Raw genomic sequence first — 22,205 nt, forward strand, 5'->3', positions numbered from 1 at the left:
ACATGGAAGACTTATATCGCGTGGTGCGAATCTTTAGGATTTCCTCCACGTACCTATTCGGTGACTCGAATATTGGCCTTTTTGCAAAAAGGGGTTGAGCAGAAACTAGCCTTGAGCACCATCAAGGGTCAAGTTTCAGCATTAGCAATCTTCTTTCAGAAACCTTTAGCTACCAAGTCCTTGGTGCAGAATTTCATCCAGGGGGTGCGGCACCTGGCTTCACCAGTCCGCGCGCCTTTACCGCCCTGGGATCTTAATTTGGTTTTGTCGGTTCTACAGAAACCTCCTTTTGAAAACATCAGGGAGATTCCCTTGCTTACTTTATCCCAGAAGGTGGCCTTCTTGGTGGCTATCACTTCTGCACGCAGGGTGTCAGAACTGGCTGCTTTATCATGCCAGTCCCCATACCTAGTGATTCATAGGGATAAGGTAGTACTTCATCCTAAGCCATCTTTTCTTCCTAAGGTGGTTTCAGATTTTCTGAATGAAGATATTGTACTACCTTCCTTGTGTCCTCAGCCCAATCATCATCGGGAACATGCGTTGCATTCCTTGGATGTGGTTCGGGCAATCAGGGTATACCTGAAGGCTACGGAATCGTTCCGTGAGACGGATTCACTTTTTGTGATCACGAATGGCCCCAGAAAGGGGTTGCCTGCATCTGCCGCGACTATCGCCAAATGGATTAGACAGACGGTGGTACAGGCTTATTCTATTAAGGGTCGGAGTCCTCCGTTCCCTGTTAGGGCGCACTCCACTCGAGCGCTCAGTACTTCCTGGGCCTTTCGCCATCAGGCGTCAGTGGTCCAGGTATGTAAGGCGGCCACCTGGTCGTCGGTACATACCTTTTACAAAATTTTATAAAATTGATGTGATGGCATCGGCGGATGCCTCATTTGGCCGCAAGGTTTTGCAGGCCGCAATTTGAGGAGACCGGAGGTCTACCTCGAGGATTTTTTCTGTTGAAAGATTTTTGTTGAGTCTCATCATTGAGGATGAGCATTGTAAAACTTCTAGTTGGCACCGGTTGGGCCTTCTAGATTGGATTTAATTTCCATTTCTCCCACCCCTCATTTGTGGTACTGCTTTGGGACGTCCCGAAGGTGCTGAATCACCGAGGACTACGTCTGTCAACGAACGATAGAGAAAAATGGATTTTTGTAAAATCTTACCGTAAAATCCTTTTCTCTTAGCTCATTGACAGACGTAGTACCCGCCCCTCTGTTTTGGAGTTGGGTTGGGTTAAATTCTCTAAACACTGCTTTGTGACATAACTGATTTGCTGTGGCAGAGAGAGAGAGGATATACCCTCGGGGACTGCCCCTAGGGTGTGGCCAGAGCATTTTATTTCCTGTCTAGTCCTACTCCTGTGGAGGCGACATAACCCGAAGGTGCTGAATCACCGAGGACTACGTCTGTCAATGAGCTAAGAGAAAAGGATTTTACGGTAAGATTTTACAAAAATCCATTTTTTTTTTTATTAAACTCGAGTTTTTTTGTACTATACTAGCCACCGAACTCCCCACCGCCGCGCCTGGATGTGACGTCAGCTGCGGGGCGGGCAGTGCGTCTGTACAGGCCGGGGCTGCGGTGCGCTGTGATAGGTAAAGTCTCCCCGGCCTGGATGTGACGTCAGCTGCTGGGAGAGGAAGCGGGCGGTTCGTCTGTACAGGCGCACCGCCCGCTTCCTCTCTTGGCAGCTGACGTCACATCCAGGCCGGGGAGACTGTACCTATCACAGCGCGCCACAGCCCCAGCCTTCACAGACGCACCGCCCACCCCGCAGCTGACGTCACATCCAGGCGCGGCGGTGGGGAGTTCGGTGGCTAGTATTGTACAAAAAACTCGAGTTTAAAAAAAAAAAAAAAAAACTTTTCAAACTAAACGTTACTGGGGACTGGAGTTCTGTTCCTGTGGACTAGGAGCTGGCTGGAGCCCAGGGCAGGCCCAGGGTGTGTGTAGTTACGCAGGGTCTGGCTGCACAAGGCATAAAAAACTATTGTAGAAAAAAATAAAATTTTTGAAAAAAAAAATAGTTTCAAAGTCAAACTAAAAAGGTGGCCGGTTACTGTGGACTCGTTCTCTGGACTGTCACTGTACCTATCACAGCGCAGCCCCTGTACAGACGCACCGCCCGCAGCTGACGTCACAACATCCAGGCGCCGCAGTGGTCCGTCAGTCAGACACACATATACAGCGCTTCTCCTTCCTCAGTCCTCCCTCAACACAGTGAGCTCTCCTCCCTCCCCGCTCAGCGTGATGCCCCCGCGTCTTCTTTTACTGTCTAATGTCTAGTAGTCTATTAAAAGAACAACACAGTCAAAAAATTCTACGCATTTTAACTCTTGAGGAGTTAAAATAGCAATAAAGTTGCACTTTTGACACTATATCTGATGTCTGCAGTCATTTTTTAAGTGCATTGGAAAAAAAATCGAAACTCGAATTTTTCTTTAAAAATCGAAGATTTTTTTTTTTAGGCAAAATCGCCCAGCCCTACAATGAACTCTCCTCACAGAGGAGAGGTTCTGAGGAAAAGGAGCAGAGAGGTGGATGAAATGAACTCTGTAGAGAGAAGAGAGGTTCTGAAGAAGAGGCATAGAGAGGAGGATGAAATTAACTCTCCAGAGGGAGGACAGGTTCCAAGGAAGAGGCACAAAGAGGAGGAATCGGAGAATTCTGCAGAGAGCAGAGATGAGGTTCCAAGAAAGAGACGCAGAGAGGAGTCATCAGACAGCCTGGAAGGTATGATACTAAGTATTATGAGGAGGCTGGAGGAAGAGGAGAAAGCATAGAAATCATCAGGGAGTATGGAAGAGCGTCTTGAGTAAGGAGGAGTGAAAAGAAAGAAGTGAAAAGGAAGCAGAAAAGAAAAAACGCAAGATCAGATTTGATGATCAGAGTGACGATGACAGTATGAAGAAGAAGCCAAAGACGGATGAAGCAGGTAAGGAAATATTATCTTGAATTGTCATATAGAAGATAGATGGGGAAAAAGGGCCTCATAGATGTACATCTGCAGTGTGAGATCTAAGGCACTGCTGCCTTGAGCTGCTGGTCTTACCAGAATTGGAGGGAGATCTAGTGATGTACTGTATATTCTGTGCTGCTCACTGTTCTCCTTGTTGGTGGCTTTGACGTGAGGTAGGAAAGACTCGCCTCCTCCAAGATGGCCACCTCCACATAGAGATACGGTGTAGAAAAAGGCATGGTGTGTCAGTTATGAGGGAAAGAATATCCGCAGGGAGACCACAGGCAGTAATAATGACTGATACTTTGTGCTCTGCTTGTCTTATTCTGAGCACAGCTTTCAATGTTCCATTCCTCCTTAATGGAAATCTCATAAGGGGCAAGCAGGAGAAGTTGGAAGGATTTAAAGGGGACCTGTGGAAACAAAAATAGGTCGGCAGGTGGCAAAAGAGGCATGCTCCAGACCTGTCATCATGATCCTGGCTCCCAATCAGGCCTTAAGGGCCTTAAGGGCATATAGAGTCTTGTTTACTTTTTATTGGGATCATATATGTAAATTTAATTGTCTGTACATCGGCCATTCTCAACCAGGGTTCCCCCAGAGGCTGCTAGGGCTTCTTTGAGTTTTGGCTAATGGATCTCCTATTTGATTGAGCCTGCATAGTTGCAAAACCAACACCACTTGGCAAAGACAGCAGCATGACCCCAATTATCTTTTTAGCAATCTGCAAGGGCGATATTTTCACCATTACCGTGAAGGAAATATTTGCTATTGAACCCCAATGAATCGGTTTTAACCACTTTAATACCGGAAGATTTTGCTGCTTAATGACCAGCCCCTATTTTGCGATTCGGCACTGCGTGACTTTAAAGGACAATTGCGCGGTCATGCAACGCTGTACCCAAATAAAATTGAAGTCCTTTTTTCCCACAAATAGAGCTTTCTTTTGGTGATATTTGATCACCTCTGTGATTGTTATTTTTTGCGCTATAAACAAAAAAAGAGCAACAATTCTGAAAAAAAACAATATTTTTCACAATCTGCTATATACCCATTTAAAATTTTTTAACATTGTAGGCCAATTTGTGTTCTGCTACATATTTTTGGTAAAATAAATCATAACCGTATTTTGATTGGTTTGCGCAAAAGTTATCGCGTCTACTAACTACGATAAAGATTCATGTCTTTTTTTTTTTATACTAGTAATGGCGGTGATCTGCGATTTTTAGCGGGGCTGCGATATTGCGGCGGACAGATCGGACCCCTGACATTTTTGACACTGTTGGGGGGACCAGTGACATTACTACAGTAATCAGTGCTAAAAATATGCACTGTTACTGTAATAATGCCATTGGCAGGGAAGGGGTTGACACTGTGGGCAATCAAGGGGTTAAATGTGAGCCTAGGTCAGTGATTCTAACTGTATGGGGGCGGGGCTTGTGAAATGATCACAGAGACCTGTGGTCCTATATAGAAGGATCACAGGAGCTCTGTGATCATTCCAGAGAGGAGAACGGTCAGCTGTGTTTACAACAGCTGACCGTTCTTCTCTCTCAGCAGGGAGCAATCGCAGGGGTCAGACGGCAATCGGAGCCGCCTGACCCATGCATCGGTGTCCCAGCTGCTGAGTGGGGGTGTACGCTCACCCCCTAGCTGCAGGCACGCGACCGACAGCCCTACGTCGGTTCACGCAGGAGGGCCGCGCTGCCGCAGTATATATGCGGTGGGTGGTCAGAAGCGGTTAATAGGTGTAATCGCCTCCTCCACTGATCCTCAGCGCTCATGAGAAATATACACAGCAACACATAGTGTGATCCTGTTTCAACTTTTTATTCACACCGCAAACAATAAAAACTCACTTACATGGTGAAAATAGAGCACAAGTGGAAGTGTGGTGGAAGCAGCACAGATCTTCTGATTCCTAAGGAAGTCACTTTATAAGCAGACGGTGGATTTATTTATAAGAACTTTTTTAACAAAATTTATTTTTTAGTGCTACTAACGTGGTGATTAATTGTGCACTATTTTATGTACTATTTATTTCTTACTACATATTATGAAATTCTCTGTAATGACTGAGCTTCACTTCTGCTCTCTCCAAGGGTCACCACACTCACATTACATTCTAATCTTACAATCCTTGTAAAATTTTTAGGTTTACTAAAAGTCTATAATATTAGGAGCTACCTAATCTACCCAATTAATTTGGAACAGATTCGCTCTAATTTGGAGTTCATCATTATTTTGAAGTTTAACTGTATAAAATCAAATTCAAATGATCAGTTCTAGGTGGAGTTAGCTCTGTTATGTCCACCATACTCCAGTTTAGCAGTTCTCTCTGTTCTGGAGGTTTCATTGCCAATAGAAATAGGCAGAATAATATGACTCGTAAGTGGATGGGGTAATAACATTTTTTTTCTTTTTCTCTTTATAGAAGTTAACTTAAAATCCGTCCAAAAAGAGGAAGGCCTTGCAAAAGATCCTTTAACATATTCCCTAAGTCCAGACAGCTTTATCTGGCATGCAATTCTTGGTGAAGGAGGATTTGGAAAGGTAAGTGACCAAAGATGACCATCCTTAACCGCCTTAGCGGTATCCCCGAGCGTGACTCGGGGTAGGAATTTTCTTCTATTAGCGGTATCCCCGAGTTACGCTCGGGGTGAATGGCAGAGCGTGCAGAGAGCGCAGCGGAGCTTCTCTTACCTTATCCTGGCGATCCAGCGATGAGCTCTCATTGCTGTGACCGCCAGTGAGATCTCCGCCGCTCGTCTGTCGGTAGGAGGACTTCCTAGTTCCGTTCCCTGCAGCAGCAATGCTGCATGGGAGCGGAACTGGGAGTAAAAAAAGTAACACCAAAACACAAACATATAAAAGGGAGGTGATACAGTGTAATCTGAGAGGATTACACTGTATCACTTTGCTAAAAGTGGTAAAAGACACAGTGCCCTCTCAGTGCCCCCTTGCCATTGTCCTTTGCGTGAATAAAAATAATTGGAAAATGGCATCAAAAAAGCGCTGTCCCGCATATGCGCTTTTGGATGAGCTGAGCGACTGCGACAGCGGCAGCGACACGGAGCTGCTCGCAGAACAGAGCGACAGTGAGTCGTGCGGAGATCTGTCATCTGACTCTGGCACCGACACGGATCCCGAAAGTGACGCCGATGATCCCGCACCTGACCTAGGTGATGTGCGCACTTGGTGCCCTTTGGACAGCGACGCGGACCAGGCAGCGCCCCCGAGATTCCCTTTCACTGGTTCTCCGGGGATGAAGGTTGACGTGGAGAGAGACAACCCCCTGGCGTACCTCAAGTTATTCCTAACGGAGGAGGTAATTCTAAAGATAGTCGCTGAAACCAATCGTTACCAGGAGCAGCAGTGCGCTACGCTGCGCGCCAAATTTTCCCGTTCCAGAAAATGGGAACCAGTCAGTAGCGAGGACATCTGGAAGTTTCTAGGACTCATCATCCTTCAGGGGGTGGTGGGAAAACCACTCCAAAAATGGTATTGGACCACGAATAAAATGCTGGCCACTCCATTTTTTGGCACAGTGATGTCCGAGTACCGATTTTCTCTGATTATGAAAAATTTGCATTTTGCAAACAACGAGGAGTTTGATGAGGCCACGCATCCTGCGCCCAAACTCAAGAAAATCTGGGAGGTGTACCAAACGATCGTTAAAAACTTCCAGCAGACCTATGTGCCAGACAGGGATGTTTGTGTGGACGAAAGTCTCATGGCCTACAAGGGACGCCTGAGCTGGATCCAGTATATTGCATCGAAAAGAGCGCGGTTCGGGATCAAATCTTACATGCTCTGTGAGTCGTCCACAGGATACATATGGAATGCTGTAATTTATACCGGGAAAGGTACAAGTACAGCGGCTATGGGATGGCCACATCCTCTGTCCTTTCACTGCTGGACCCCCTTTTGAACCAGGGATATTGTGTTACAACAGATAACTTTTATACCTCTCCGGAACTATTTGAAGTTTTGATCCGAAACAAAACAGATGTGTATGGCACTGTTAGGCCAAACCGGCGGGACATGCCATCCATGTTTAGCAAGAAAAAGCTAAAAAAAGGAGAGATGGTTGCCTTTCAAAAGGGTAAAATGATGGCAATGCGGTGGCGAGACAAAAAGGACGTGTGTCTCATGAGCACCGTGCACAACACCACCACTGCCATGGTCCGCACAAAACAGGGAGCAGATATGCTGAGGCCGCAAGTCGTGATCGACTACAATCACACGATGGGAGGTGTTGATCGAGCCGATCAGGCAATGACCTTTTACCCGGCGATGCGGAAGCAACAAAAAAAGTATTATAAAAAGATTTTTAGGCATCTCCTAGAACAGTGCCTCTGGAACGCCTATATTCTTTACAAAGCCAACACTGCCATACCCCTCGTTCATTCGGACTTTGTCTGGAAGGTGGCTGAGCAGATTTTCATCAACCACCCGACACCATCATCAGTATCTGCAAACAGACCCGGACGACGTGCTGTTGATGTTGGCAATCCAGAGCGCCTGACAGGCCGTCATTTTGTGGACTTTGTACCGCCCACCCCAAAAAAGTTGGCGCCTACCAGGATGTGCGTCGTCTGTTGTTCTAAAAAGGATGGCAATGGAAGAAAAGTCCGAAAGGAAACACGGTACTTTTGCCCAGATTGCAATGTCGGACTTTGTCTAGTGCCCTGCTTTAAACTTTTTCACACTCAGGATGTGTATTGAATTTCTTTGACAAATTTCATTATTTTTCCTTGCCTTCTTGAATAAAATTCTATTATTGATTGGATTATAATTCATGTGTTTGTGTTTCAAATTCATTACATCTGGGATGTGTACTAGAGTCTTGTTTTGGTAAGTTTTAAGTCAGTAATTACTAAGAATTGTAGGCCTTTAATACATAACGCCAAATTTCCATGGAAAGAATTGTACCGCTTTTGGAACAGAATTCCTGACAGAATCATACCGCTAGGGAGGTTAAGGAAGACTATGGGCCTAATTCAGTATAAGTTTGGAGTAGAGCTGCTGACTTCTCCAGAAATAACTCCAGCCTAAACTCATTGCATCCTAATTAGGTAAGTGGCTGGAGTTAAACCTTCAACTAGATGCTTTAGTGAATTCAGAGTTGGGAGTTAACTTAGACTGAATTCGGGTTTGGAGTTAACTTAGGCTGAATTTGAGTTTGGAGTTAACCAAATTCCCGTTATGTTTTTCATAAAAGGAAATTTGTCTATTCTGAATCACTATTACACAGCAATGTCATCTATTATGGTTTATTTTAATTTTAAGGTATAGTTATGTATCTTATGTGTTTTAACCTTTAGATTTACTAATAGCAGACTACACAGCTGTCTAATTAGCAGTCTTCATTCTTTATTCATCTGAAACTTTCAGGCATATCTGATTGTATTCAGCACTTTGGTGTAGTGGACTAAACTCATAGCCAAAGATTGCTAGGTCATGAGTTCAAGGCCCAACCATGATAACACCTTGTGTGCCATTATTTTTGGCCACATAGTAATACATTGGCTACATCACATAAAATTGCATGGCCATGTATATTCAAGAAACAGACATGCATATGTGCAGGGTGCAATTATGCATTTGCCAAGTTTCAGTATTTATTTACAGCTGTCTAAAATTTAAGGAGGTGATGGCTCACTTGGGATTTGAACTCATGCTCTCAGTGTTTATAGACAGGAACACTAACCACTAAACCATTGAGCTGAGCATGATTACCCCTGGAATATTTATTCCCATGTTTCAATAGTTAACCACTTCCTTACAGGGCAGTTACACCTCTTCCTGCCCAGGCCAATTTTCAGCTTTTTATACTGTTGCATTTTGAATGACAATTGCGCGGTCATGCAACCCTGTACCTAACACGAATGTATGACACTATTTTCATTAAAAAATAGTGCTTTCTTTTGGTGGTATTTGATCACTGCAAGGTTTTTTTTTTATTGGCAAAAAGAAGACCTAAATGTTTGACCCCTAAAAAAGTGTTTTTGTTTATGTATTAAAATTTGGTAAATTAATATGTTTTTTGTTGCACTGACGAGCATTGATGAGGCTGCACTGGCAGGCACTGATGAGACACTAATATGGAGCACTGATAGACACTGATAGGTGGCACTGATATGCAGCATTGATAGATGGCACTGATGGGCAATGATTGGCACTGGTGGGCAGCACTGATAGATGGTAATGATGGGCAGCACTGATGAGGAGGGCACTAACGGTTCCCTGAGCACTGATTGGCATCAATGGTGGCATGGGTGGGCATCCCTGGTGGCTCTAGTGGCATCCCCCAAGGGTATGCACTGGTAATCAATGCTCCGATTACAAGCACAGACCCCCCCCCACACACACACACACACACACACACACACTTACTTTGCATATGAATGCCATTTCTTCACAGCTGAAAGTGGCCATCACTATGAGTAGCCTGTTGATTGTGACCACTTGCTGGAATGTGTGCAAGCCAATTCGGTGTCATTCCTGGTCCAGGGCGAACGCCAATGTGCCATTTGCAATTTATTGTAAAGGGATTTTGTTTTATTTTAAAAATGGCGCACACAGACAACTAAAATGTATTGGAAATTTTTTACCTAGGCCAGTGATGGTAACCCTTAACCACCCCCCCAAGATGTTTTTGCCCTACATTTCCCATAATGCTTATGTACTCTGCAGTGTAGGTGAGCATCATGGGAAATGTTACAAAACACCTGTGTTGCCAAGGTTCATCATCACTGACCTAAGCCAACTAAAAAGGTGAGTGAGCGCTGTAGCAATCTTTTATTTAGTAATCATTTTTAGCGATTTTTTTTTTTTTTTTTTATTAAATGTTTCGGTTACATTCATCCACAGAGATTGAATGGAAATTTTGTATTATTCCTTAATTTATATATATATTTAGCTAAATTTATACATACACACTTTATTTCTTACAATTTAGCCCCCCCCCCCCCCCCACACACACACACACACACACACACACACACACACACACACACACACACACACACACACCTCCCCTCCCTCCCCCCACACACACACACACACACCTCCCACCTCTCCACACACACACACACACCCCCCCCACCCCACACACACACACACACACACACACACACCTCCCCCCCCCACACGTACACCTCCACCCCATCCCCCCATACACACTTCGCTGGAGTAAAGGGAGAAACCCTACCCCTGTTCATACTGTACTGCCATTGCACACACAAAAAATACAAGAAATGGATTACATTCAATAGACACAAAAGATATCTGAATTACATCCAGACAAATATGAAGAAAAGAAAACAAAGAACCAGGAGCGGTGTACAAACGAATAAGCTTTATTGAACATGTATAAAACATCAGTAATCACTTAAACAGGCATGTGAAATGGGAAATGTGAAATGGGAAATGGGAAATGGGAAATGTGAAATTCCCCCCCCCCCCCCCAAACCCCCAAATCAAGTAATTTTTATTCAAATTACAGTGCAAAGATACAACATATGATGGATAGATAGCGCTTACAATATCCAAAAGTCAAGCAAACTAAGTTGTAGACACCTTAGTATTAAGCATAAAACATACTTTTATGTTTATTGTTTGCATGAGCCTGCCTTTTCATTTAAATACCATCAAATCAGTAGAACATACAGCTACACAGAGGCATGAAAAAAAAAAAAAACACATGTATAGCTATAGTACATAAAGACACACTGCAAAAACTATACAAAACATTTAGAGCATGAGAAGTATTCATCCAACAAAATACACTTACTGCAATATGGGTCATTAGGCATGCCAGCAAACCCCCCCTCACCCCCAAAAGCAAATTCAGACATAAAGACATGTGGCCCTGCCACAGGCCAAATGATATGATCTCATACATCCCTTTATATAACCTTGGTTAAACTACACCCACCCAGTATAGGAAACGCCCAGCAAAGTAATTAATTGGGTCTGTTGGTTCCTAAACCAAAATCACCAGTTCACTAATGAATGAGTGCTTGGCTGGCCATCCATGATCCAAGTTTCTTACAAGTCAACACACATAAGAAATGCTTTCAATAATCTCAGCATGAGCACAAAGTGGCTTTTTTCATATGTGTGTGCCCTACATGTTCAACTTTTGTTGTACAATTTTCTGTTAGATCTACCACAAACCACATAATGAGAGGTCAAAGCTAAACACATTCACTTGTATCTAATTAGGCAGGCCTTTGTACTACATACTTGAAGGTAAATTTCAAGAAAATTGGACGGAGAATTGTAAGAAAATTGGATCATGTATGGCCATACACACTATAAGATTTTCTGAAGACTTTTTCCTTCAGATTTACCTTTTCTATGTAGTGCAAGGGCCTGCTAGATTGCATACAAATTGAAAGTGTTTAGGTTTGACCTCATATTATCTGGTTTTGGTAAATCTAAAGGAAAAATCTTCAGAAAATCTTATAGTGTGTATGGCCCATTAGTCTAAATGAAAAAGCCACTTTGTGCTCATGCTGAGATTATTGAAAGCATTTCTTATGTGTGTTGACTTGATGTAGTATTTTTTTTTTTATATATCTTTTTTTTTTGGGGGGGTTGTTAATTCTGAGTTCTGGGGTTCCACTGCATAGGTTCAATCAATTTGCAAATGATCAGATTTGCAAGCTCAAACACTGCTATTTTTCAGAGTGTAATGTGGCTCTATATAGGAAGCAACACTAATATGGCTCCCCACTCAACAAATATATTAATTTCACACATATACGTTTTCTTTTTGGGGAGAAGCCATATTAGTGTTCCTTTTCATATATATATTACACACACACGCGCGCGCACACAGGCAAATCAATAAATAAAACACATATATATATAATTATTTTTTGGGTGTATGTATGTATGTGTGTGTGTGTGTTTGTATATATATATATATATATATATATTTTGTGATATATATATATATATATATATATATATATATATATAGACATGTGCAAAAAAAATTTGCATTTCTCTCATTAGCGCCGTTTTACCACGAATTTGCGTCGGTTTTTGCCGCAAATTCAATATAACTCCCACTAACGTTTTCAAAAACGTTATTTTCAGTCTAATTTTTGGTTTGGAGCATGCTCACATGGGCTATCTGCCAGAAATTGACTCTGGAGCTATTTTTGCATTTTACACTTTTATTAATATCTTTTTTTTCTACTTAACTTTTTCACACAGTTTAAAAGCAGTTTAGCTCAAAATCATATAACACATCTTTCCCACGCATTTTTTATTTTTTTCCTACCATATTTTGTGATTTTGAAAAAATTAGTCCACCTTTTAGCTGGACTGTTTATAAGTCCAGTCCTGACGTTATTTCATCTTAATGAATTTGACACTGCTCATATAGTTTCTGATGGTGTTATAGTGAATTGCATTTGCACCTAAAAATAGTCAAAATGGAGGTAAAATAGAACAAGATCAGCGTTGGAGGTACAATGAATTAGGCTCAAAATGACACTTAGCGCAGCTTAAATTTTGGGGGAAGGGGGGATGAAGTGCTGAGCGAGTGGGGCTGTACACCCTGTATATAACTCAGTTTAAAGCTGAAAACTTTACATGTGTAGTGAGTAGGGCTGTCACGACGCGTCGACTACAAAAAATCGTCGACGTGCGTGAAAAGCGTCGACGCGTCTACTTGACATTCCCCCGCCGGGCTCTGTCCACACCGATGCCGGAGACAAGACCGTCCACACCGATGCCGGAGACAAGAGGTGAGCGCTGACCGTCTCCAGCACCCCTGTACTCCGCCACAGCTTCTGCCGCAACACCATCCTCCCCGATCACCCAGCTACTTAAGAAATGTCACATGTGCGGCACTACACCGGCTTGTACTGTACTGTGGCGGCTTGTAATGGCCTGTACTAGGTGGGAGGGCTTACTGGGGGGTCTGTACTGGGAGGGGGCTTACTAAGTGGTCTGTACAGTACAGACCACTTAGTAAGCCCCCCTCCCAGTGCAGACCCCTCAGTAAGCCCTCCCACCTAGTACAGACCCCTTAGTAAGCCCCCCCTCCCAGTGCAGACCCCTCAGTACACCCTCCCACCTAGTACAGTCTGTACTAGGTGAGAGGGCGTACTGAGGGGTCTGCACTGGGAGAGGGGCTTACTAAGGGGTCTGTACTAGGTGGGAGGGCTTACTGAGTGGTCTGTACTAGTGTACTGGGAGGGGGGCTTACTAAGTGGTCTGTACAGTACAGACCACTTAGTAAGCCCCCCTTCCAGTACAGACCCCTCAGTAAGCCCTCCCACCTAGTACATACCACTTAGAGGGGGGGGCTTAGTAAGGGGTCTGTACTAGGTGGGAGTGCCTGAGCCAGCTGCCAGTCAGGCATCTGGGTGGATCCCAACATTAAAGTTGGGATCCCTCGAGAGTCTGGACTGGTTCTGTGATGTCAGCCAACAGCGGGCTCTAGCCCACTGTCGGCTGAAGGTGGGTCACAGGGGTGCAGAACTAAGTGCACTTTTGTGACCCACAGGAAAAGTATGGCCAAAAAATCTTTGGCCATATTTCTCTTTTAATGAAGCGTCAGATTGTGCCTGCCAGTGTAGCAACCAATCGGAATCCACCTTTTACAAGACTGACTTCTATAGGGTGAATTCTGATTTGTTACTCTGGGTGATAGTGCCTATGAATCAGACTGCTGTGTTGAATAAGGCCAAGGGTAGCTTTTTTTTTTTTGACATGTTGAGGACACTTAAGCCAGCGATACATGGATCAAAATTTAGCCAGTTCAGGAGGGCCCAGCTGAATTTCAATCCATGTATGGGCTGGCTGGTTGTTCATAAGTCGATCTATGAATTGACTTTTGCACAACCAGCCTTTCGGGTTTTCCCTGAACGATTAGTGCCACCGGCTGTAGACAGCAACACTAATCATTGTGTTCTGCCGGTGGGGAAGGCTACCTGTCAGCAGAACACAATAGAGCAGTGGGAGGGATTCCCCCCATCAACACTGATTGTGTTGATGGGAAGAATCAAGCAATTTTTGTTTGCAAAGAAAATTGCATAATCTATGGCCGGTTACATATTGACTTATATACTGACAAATGGCAAGGCCAGCAGGACAGAAAAAAGAAAAAGAATTCAGAACATTAGGATTATCTAGTATTGATGTTAAAGCAAGTGCACATGGAAAAGATTATGTACTAATCGTGTCTCTCCTATAGGTGGTGCTGGTGACCCACCGAGCTACCAGCACTCTGGTGGCAATAAAAATAGTAAGAAAGGAATCAGTGATTGACCACCCGCCCTCCGTCCTGATTGAAAGGAAAGTCATGGAAATGGTTGGGGGCAACTTTTTATTCACCCACACCTATGCCACATTCCAAACTGACGTAAGTGTGTTTTTGGTAAAGTTAAAAATACAAAAAATATCAAATGAATATAATTTATGAAAAGTAGTATATAGCAGCCCCAACATTGCTTTATGGCACCTGCATGTTCACATTTAAAGGTAAACTCTTGTGATTAAGGCCCCTTTCACACTTGTGGACCGTTCAGATCCGCCTGTCAGTTTTTCAGGCGGATCTGAACGGATGCCCCATGCATCTCTATGGGGCGTCGGATGTCAGCGGAGACATGTCCACTGACATCTGATCTGATCCTGTCCGTCAAATCCGGACGGATGGAAACCCTATTTTCCAACCGTCTGGCGGATCAGATCGGATGAGAAGGGACAGAGGGTCCATTCTCATCCGATTCCCCCATAGAGAACAGCAGGAATCTGACACCTCTGTCTCTGCACACAGAGCGGAGACAGGAGCTGTCATCCGCCTGCTCAGCGAGGGATCGGCGGATCGTTCCCCCGCTGAGCAGAACGGACTCCGTCGACGGAACAAAGCCATGTGAAAGGGGCCTAAGGCAAACTGTGACTTCACTTTTTCTCTGCTGTAGTCAAACAATTAAGCTTGGTCACTTGCCCTATCCCTAACCACCTGATAGGTGTTGGACCACATGATAACTGTCATACTGCATTAGGCAAGGGTAGACTGACTGACTGGCACTGCTATCTGTCCCTGTCCTACTCTGAATCCTGTTGCAAGGAAGGAGACACTAATACAGAAACAGCTTTGGGTAATTCTACTAGCTGTATTTAAGAAATAGGTTTACTATATATATGACTGGGAACACATAATGATTTACAGTATATCTGACTTGGGGTTCATAGATGATTGTATTAGATTAATCAGATGTACAGAAGGCATAGGTGCCAACTTTCCTGTTTTTGCCAGGACAGTCCCGGCAAATAGGATCCTGTCCCGGGTAATTTACTCTGCTACTTTGGCCTTAAAGCGGAGTTCCGGGCACAAAAACTATATTTTTTTTTGTGCCCCTCCGCTAGGTATGCCTCACCTGAAAAGGAATTGGATAGTTATTTTTTTTTTTTTTGTTTACTTACCTTGCAATTGAAGATTGAAGATACTCACCTCAGAGTACTTCCTCCCTCGGAGCCGCGGCTCACCCCGTCACTTCCTGCCTCGCTATGATTCCTGGGAGCTGAACGTCACAGCTCCCAGGAATCAATGCGACGGCACCGGCCCCGCTCGTCATTTCCGGGCGACGCCGCATTCCCCTGCTAAACAGCTTCTGGGCATGCCCAGAAGCTGTGGAGGAATGCGGCGCCGCGCCGGAAGTGACGAGAGGGGCCGGTGCGGCGCATTCTGGGACAAGAAGACACGGAAGAAGACACAGAAGAGGACCGCGCCGGCTTCAGCTGCCCACAAGAGAGATGGAAACGCTGTGGAAGAAATTTTCTAAGTAAGTATTTCTTCTAAAAGGTAAGTGCGAACCGGGACAGATCAGAGGCTAGCCATTGTGGAATGTGCTAGCCCTGACTGTCCCGGGGGTATGTTTATTAAAAAATGACAGATTAATAAGTATAGGTAGATTTTTGGATGGATGGCTAGCTATAGATATAGATAGGTAGAAAAAGATGGATAGATATAGATAGATAGGTAGATAAAGATGGATGGATATAGATAGTGAGATGTTTGGATGGAGGCATATAGCTAGGTAGATATAAATCGATATATGTATGGATGTACAGATATAGATATTGATGCATATAGAGAGATAGATATTTAAAGGGATGGATAAAGATAGATAGGTAAAGATGGATGAATGTAGATAGATAGATATTTGTATGTATGGATGGATGGATATAGATAAGTCTCTGTAGATAGATATTTGGATGGATGCATATAGATAGAAAGGCACATAAAGGTAGATGTTATGCTGCATTTTCTAGTAGAGAATTATAACATGTTACTTTCATTTGGACCTTCTAACCTGTCTGTCTTTTCCCTTCTCTAGAACCATTTATTCTATGTGATGGAATTTGTAAAAGGAGGAGATCTATGGACATGGATTTACTCAAAAAAAACCTGTGACCTGAATTCCTCAGATTCCTGGCGGCGGAACTGCTTTGTGGACTCCAGTACTTACATTCCAGAGGAGTGGCTCATAGGTAAGTAACTTTAATATAAACATCAATCAAATTTCAATCCACCCCTCCCCCCTCTCGCTGCCCAACACCTGAACTATTATTAAATCCCATTTGTTAAGGGGACGATGGTGAGCGCTCACTTACCCGTTCAGCCTCCTCCATCCAGTGTCTACTTTGCACAGTAAAGAAAATTGTCAATTGAGTCACATTTGATTCAATTTTCCATGAGGAGGGTAATACCCTTTCGTTACTAGGTCATTTGTAGGTGCTTTGATACTTTGATGGACAATTACTCTGTCATGCACTGTACCTAAATACATTTTTTATCCCCATGATATTGGCCCCATTTTTAGAAAGTAGACACCCCAAGGGGATTTTTTACACATTGTTTTGGGAACAAAGAAATATATTACAAAACTAGAAAATGTACAATTTCCAGGGAAATTGTGTGAAGTGTTCTTGCCGCCACCACTAGTCTCCAGGTGGTGTGGGCGGAGTAACTATGTCTGTGTGGGAGTGGCATCAGTTTGTGTGGTTGATGTGTGTGTGTGGTGTGTGTGGTGTGTGTGGGGTGGGGTGGGGTGTGGTGTGGTGTAGCACCACACACACACACCATGCACACACACTACACACTACACACGCTAGTTTTGAACATTCCACCATTCATTCCTATGGGGCCAATTTTGCCAATTTTTTCCACAAAAAGGACGATATTTTGCAAACCATTTGGCAAAACCTTCCGCAAAGTAATAGCAAAGTGATCAGAAACGATCCGCTCGTTTCGGAATATTACTCGTCTATGTAGTGTAAAAACTGTGGGAGGAGTTAGGGTGCCCAATCTTCCCATAGGCTTTCACTATAATAGGAATAATATATATGTGAGAGAATAGTAAGTGTACTTCCCATAAGCAAGAACACTTAATAAATTAAAGTGAATGAATAAATCAGCTGCTGCTGCTGCAGATTCATCCATTTATTCATTCATTCATTCATTCATTCATTCATTCATTCATTCAATACAATTATTCTCTTTTGTTGTAGAAGGAAGGGGAGGGACAAATCCTGTAATTGCTGTGATTGGTCATTGCAACGATCACAAGACACAGAGCTGCTCAGATCAGCCCTGTACACAGTCTGTACTGGACCATCCAAGGACAGCTCGGTACACAGTGGTTAGCAGGCGCAATGGCTGCCTAATGTTTATTTCTATAGTGTTGTTTATAAACGGCTGCACTGCTGTCCATTCAGTGGTATCTAAGGGGTTAATGATCATAAACCACTCATATAGTGCAATCAGTTCATGAAAGATATGATTTTATTCTGGATTATATCATTCTGTGTATGGACAGCTCTAGGAAAGGGAGCCTTGTGAATATTGATCCCTCTATAGATCAGTAATATCGGGATATGGGGGGCTAATTGTCTGAACTACAGAGCTGACACTCTTTTTCTCCACAGAGACCTGAAGCCTGAGAACATCCTTATCGATTCTGCTGGCCATCTAAAATATGCCGACTTTGGGTTGGCAGCAACTGACCTCTTTGGAGAGAAGACAGAGTCAGAATTTGTCGGTACAGAGTCCTACCAGTCCCCAGAGGTAAGTTAACCACTTGCCTACTGGGCACTTTTACCCCCTTCCTGCCCAGGCCAATTTTCAGCTTTCAGCGCTCTCACGCTTTGAATGACAATTGCGCGGTCATGCTACACTGCACCCATATGAAATCTTTATCATTTTTTTCACACAACTAGAGCTTTCTTTTGGTGGTATTTAATCACCTCTGGGTTTTTTATTTCTTACAAAAAAAAAAGAAAAAAAGACAGAAAATTTTGAAAAAAAAAAAGTTTTTCTTATTTTCTGTGAGTAAATTTTGAAAATAAATAAAATTTTCTCCTTCACTGATGTGCGCTGATGAGGCTGCACTGATGGGCACTGATAGGCTGCACTGATGGGCACTGATAGGCTGCACTGATGGGCACTGATAGGCTGCACTGATGAGGTGGCACTGATGGGCACTGATGAGGTGGCACTTATGGGCACTGATGAGGTGGCACTGATGAGGAGGTACTAATATGCCGCACTGCTGGGCACTGATAGGTGGCACTGCTGGGCACTGATAGGCGGCACTGCTGGGCACTGAGAGGCAGCACTGATGGGCGGCACTGATGGGCACTGAGAGGCAGCACTGATGGGCACTGGTGGGTGGCACTGATGGACACTGACGGGTGCCCACACTCAGTGCCCATAGTGCTGCTAGTCAGTGCCCATCAGTGCCTAGATGAGCAGGCACTGATGGGCACTGACTGGCAGCACTATGGGCACTGATTGTGGGCACTGATGGGGGGCACTAATGGCGGGCACTGTGGGCACTTATGGCATTTTTTCCCCTCTTGTGTAATCAGGGCACTGGTGATCAGTGCCCTGATTACATTCCTCTGTGTCCCCTTACCGCCGATCGGCTCTCCTCTTCTTCACACTGCAGTCTCTGTGTGAGGCTCCATGTACACGGGGCGTTAGAAAAAACGTGCTGCAAAGCTAGTTCTGACACCGGGAAAAAGCAGCTGTTAAACGTGCTTTCAGTAGCTTTTTCCATTTGCGTTATTGCACGTTTGGCCATGTTGCTTTTAGCAGCGTTTTTTCTGCCTCCATTCAAAATGAATGGTTCCCTATGGGAGCCTATTGATTTGAATGGAAGTTTCACCGCAAGTCGGATCAGGATGATCCGACTTGCGGCGCGATTTGCGCTGTAAGAATCTTGAGGGGGAACTCCACGCCAAAAATGGGGAAAAAAACTGCGTGGGGGTCCCCCCCAAAATCCATACCAGACCCTTATCCGAGCATGCAGCCCGGTAGGGGACGAGCGAGCGGCCCCACCCCCCCTGGACCATACCAGGCCACATGCCCTGAACATGGGGGGGTGTTGGTGCTTTGTGTTACTGTTTGTGTCAGAATATATAAAATCAATGCCGTGGCAGCCGACGAGTACCTGCAAGAGAAACAGGTCACAAAAGAATGAAAAACAAAGTACAGCAAAAGTACAGTAGGAAGTGTAGAAAAACATAAAAAATGACTGAGACGACAACTATCTTTGGCTTTTTTATGTATTTTCTTTTTTTCTTCAAACATTAGAGTTCCAGGTTCGGGTCTCTCAAAATGACGATAGCCATCGAACATCTTTTGAGACCCTGTGTAAATGTGCCCTAAACTGTGCCGTGCTGTACCCTACGCTAATAATCCACTATTGTGTGGTAGCGACGGAAAAAGTCACCGTGGCAAAGACCAGGTCGGTCAGGACAGTCGGGACAATAATTCTAGGTGTCACGCCTAAATCCGTGCTTGCTGCAGACATGGCATCTTTTCTCTTGCGTCCTCCGACAGTCGCCGCCTCCTCTAAGTCAACACTATTGGGTATTGACTCCGCAGGAGTAGCTAGGCATAAGACTTAGTCAAAAAGAACAAAGGCATTTGCATATACACATCCATGGAGTGACCACTCCCAACTCAGTTTCTGCCTAGCGTCAGGAGTAGTTAGGCTTCCCTGTGCTGGGGCTTCAGTCTCAGCCTATCTAATCTTTTTTTCTTTGATTTTCCTTTGAAAATGTCAGTTTTTTCTTACTTTACTAGCTGTTTATTTTGTCAGCTTTAGTTTTAGTCGACTCTTCGGAAGAAGATGGATTCATGCGGTGCTGGGATTCAGACTGACCGCCCTGGTTCTCTAGGGCAGAGGGTCAGATGGACCCCCAGCCCACCATCGAGCGTTCAGCCATGGTTCGTCCTGGCATTATGAACGACCCATCCCTGCTCGCAGCAGGGATGCAGCCGTGAGGTGGCTACCTCACTGGACACATCTGCGATACTGCAGTGTAATGTCCCTGGCTAACGGCATTCCCTGTCAGATGAGGACAGCGGCTTTCCGTTCTGAGAGGCTCCCCACGCCATCTGGTACAGGTAAGTACTTCTGTGTGGGGCCTCTGTCTGGGGTGGCAGACCTATGTTGCTGTGTGTCCCCATGTCTGTGCCATGTGTGACTCCCTGATGCGGTCCCTGCGGGGATCGCTTGTACATGTGCTGCGGTGCTGTGTGTTCTTGGGGTCCCCTTCCCTGTGTCACTTCGGTGTTTGTGGGGGTGCAGACTGTGTGTGTGGCGGCCACAGCGGGGTAAAACCACGCGGTCCGCCATTTTAGGTAAGGGCAAGCATGTTTGGCTTCACTATGGGCATACTACATGCTGTTTTGGCGCCATCCGACAGATTGTCTCTCTCTTCTGATTCAGATAATGATATGGCTGCTGCGGCGAGCGTGCCTTTTTCAGGGTCTCGCTCATCCTTAGACCCGCTGGGGTATGAGGGGGAGGCGGAGGTGGAGGGGGTTGATACTTCCTCCCCGGGGTCACCCAAAGAGCGTGCGACCATGGATGAATTGATCATTTCTGTTAAGGAAACACTACATTTGGAGGATGAGCCAAATCCTCCGGGCATTGTGTCCTCATTTGGGACACACAGGACCCGAAAGTCGGCGCAGGTTTTTCCCTGTCCCGCTGAGTTTCATTACACTGTTAATGAAACGTGGCGCACTTTAAAACGTCCATTCCTGGTACCTAGTTGGTTCAAATTACTTTATCCCTTTGCACCGGCTACGGAATCACGATGGTGTGTGCCTCCACAGGTGGATCACACTGTGGCCGTGCCGAACAAGGCTACCTTGGTTCCTTCTGAGGATACCCCGGTTTTTCGGGATCCCGCGGACTGGCGGTTGGAGTCTCTAGCCCGCCATTCCTATAAGGTGGCTGGCTCGTTGCTCAGACCCATTTTCGCATCCGTTTCGGTGGCTCAGGCGGTGGCTGATTAGACTAAGGTGCTTAGGAGCAACTTCATGTCTGATGCTGTTCCGCCTGCCCGGGGTGGATATGGTGGATCAAATTCACCAAGGAATCATGTATTTGTGTGATGCGGCCTTAAATGAGGCCCCTTTAGTAGCACGCCTGTCTAGTGTCTCGGTACTTAACCGGCGAATGATCTGGCTGAAGAGCTGGTTGGCTGACCAGTCCTCGCGAAAAACAGTTGCTGATTTTCCCTATGCTGGTTCTTGCCTTTTTGGCGAGGCGTTGGATACCCTGGTGAAAGGCGTCACAGGGGGCAAGAGCACTTTGCTGCCGCAGAACCCGAAGAACAAGTCCTTTCGTGGCAAGCGGGGTTCTGCGCCTTGATCCACTCAGGGGTCCTTTCGTGCCTTTCGGAACCAATCCAAGGGCAAACCCTTCAAGGGCCAGGGTAGCCAGAAGAAGCCCTGGGCAGGCAAGCAGAAGTCAGGCAATGCCGGCTCGGCGGGTCAATCCGCCTCTGCCTGAAGGGGCCCCCTCACCCGTTTCAGGGGTGGGGGGACGTTTGCGCGGTTTCCTCCAACCTTGGCTGCTCCGGATTTCGGACAGGTGGGTTCAGGAAATCATTCGATCAGGGTACAAGATCGAATTCCTTTCCCGGCCGGCGGACAGGTTTTTTCCCTCAATCTTCATTTGCCTCCTGGGCATCTGCAGGACCTGCATCAAGCGGTGCAGGACCTTCTCGCTCAGGGGGTGATTGTCCCGGTGCCTCATCGGGACAGGTTTCGGGGATTTTATTCAAATCTGTTCACTGTGCCCAGGAAGGAGGGCAAAATACGTCCTATTCTGGACCTGAAAGCGCTGAACCGCTTCGTGCGCGTTCGGAAGTTCCGTATGGAGTCTCTCCGCTCGGTGGT

This window comes from Pelophylax lessonae (genome assembly GCF_965119305.1).
Source record: "Pelophylax lessonae genome assembly, chromosome: 11".
NCBI classification, from domain to species: domain Eukaryota; kingdom Metazoa; phylum Chordata; class Amphibia; order Anura; family Ranidae; genus Pelophylax; species Pelophylax lessonae.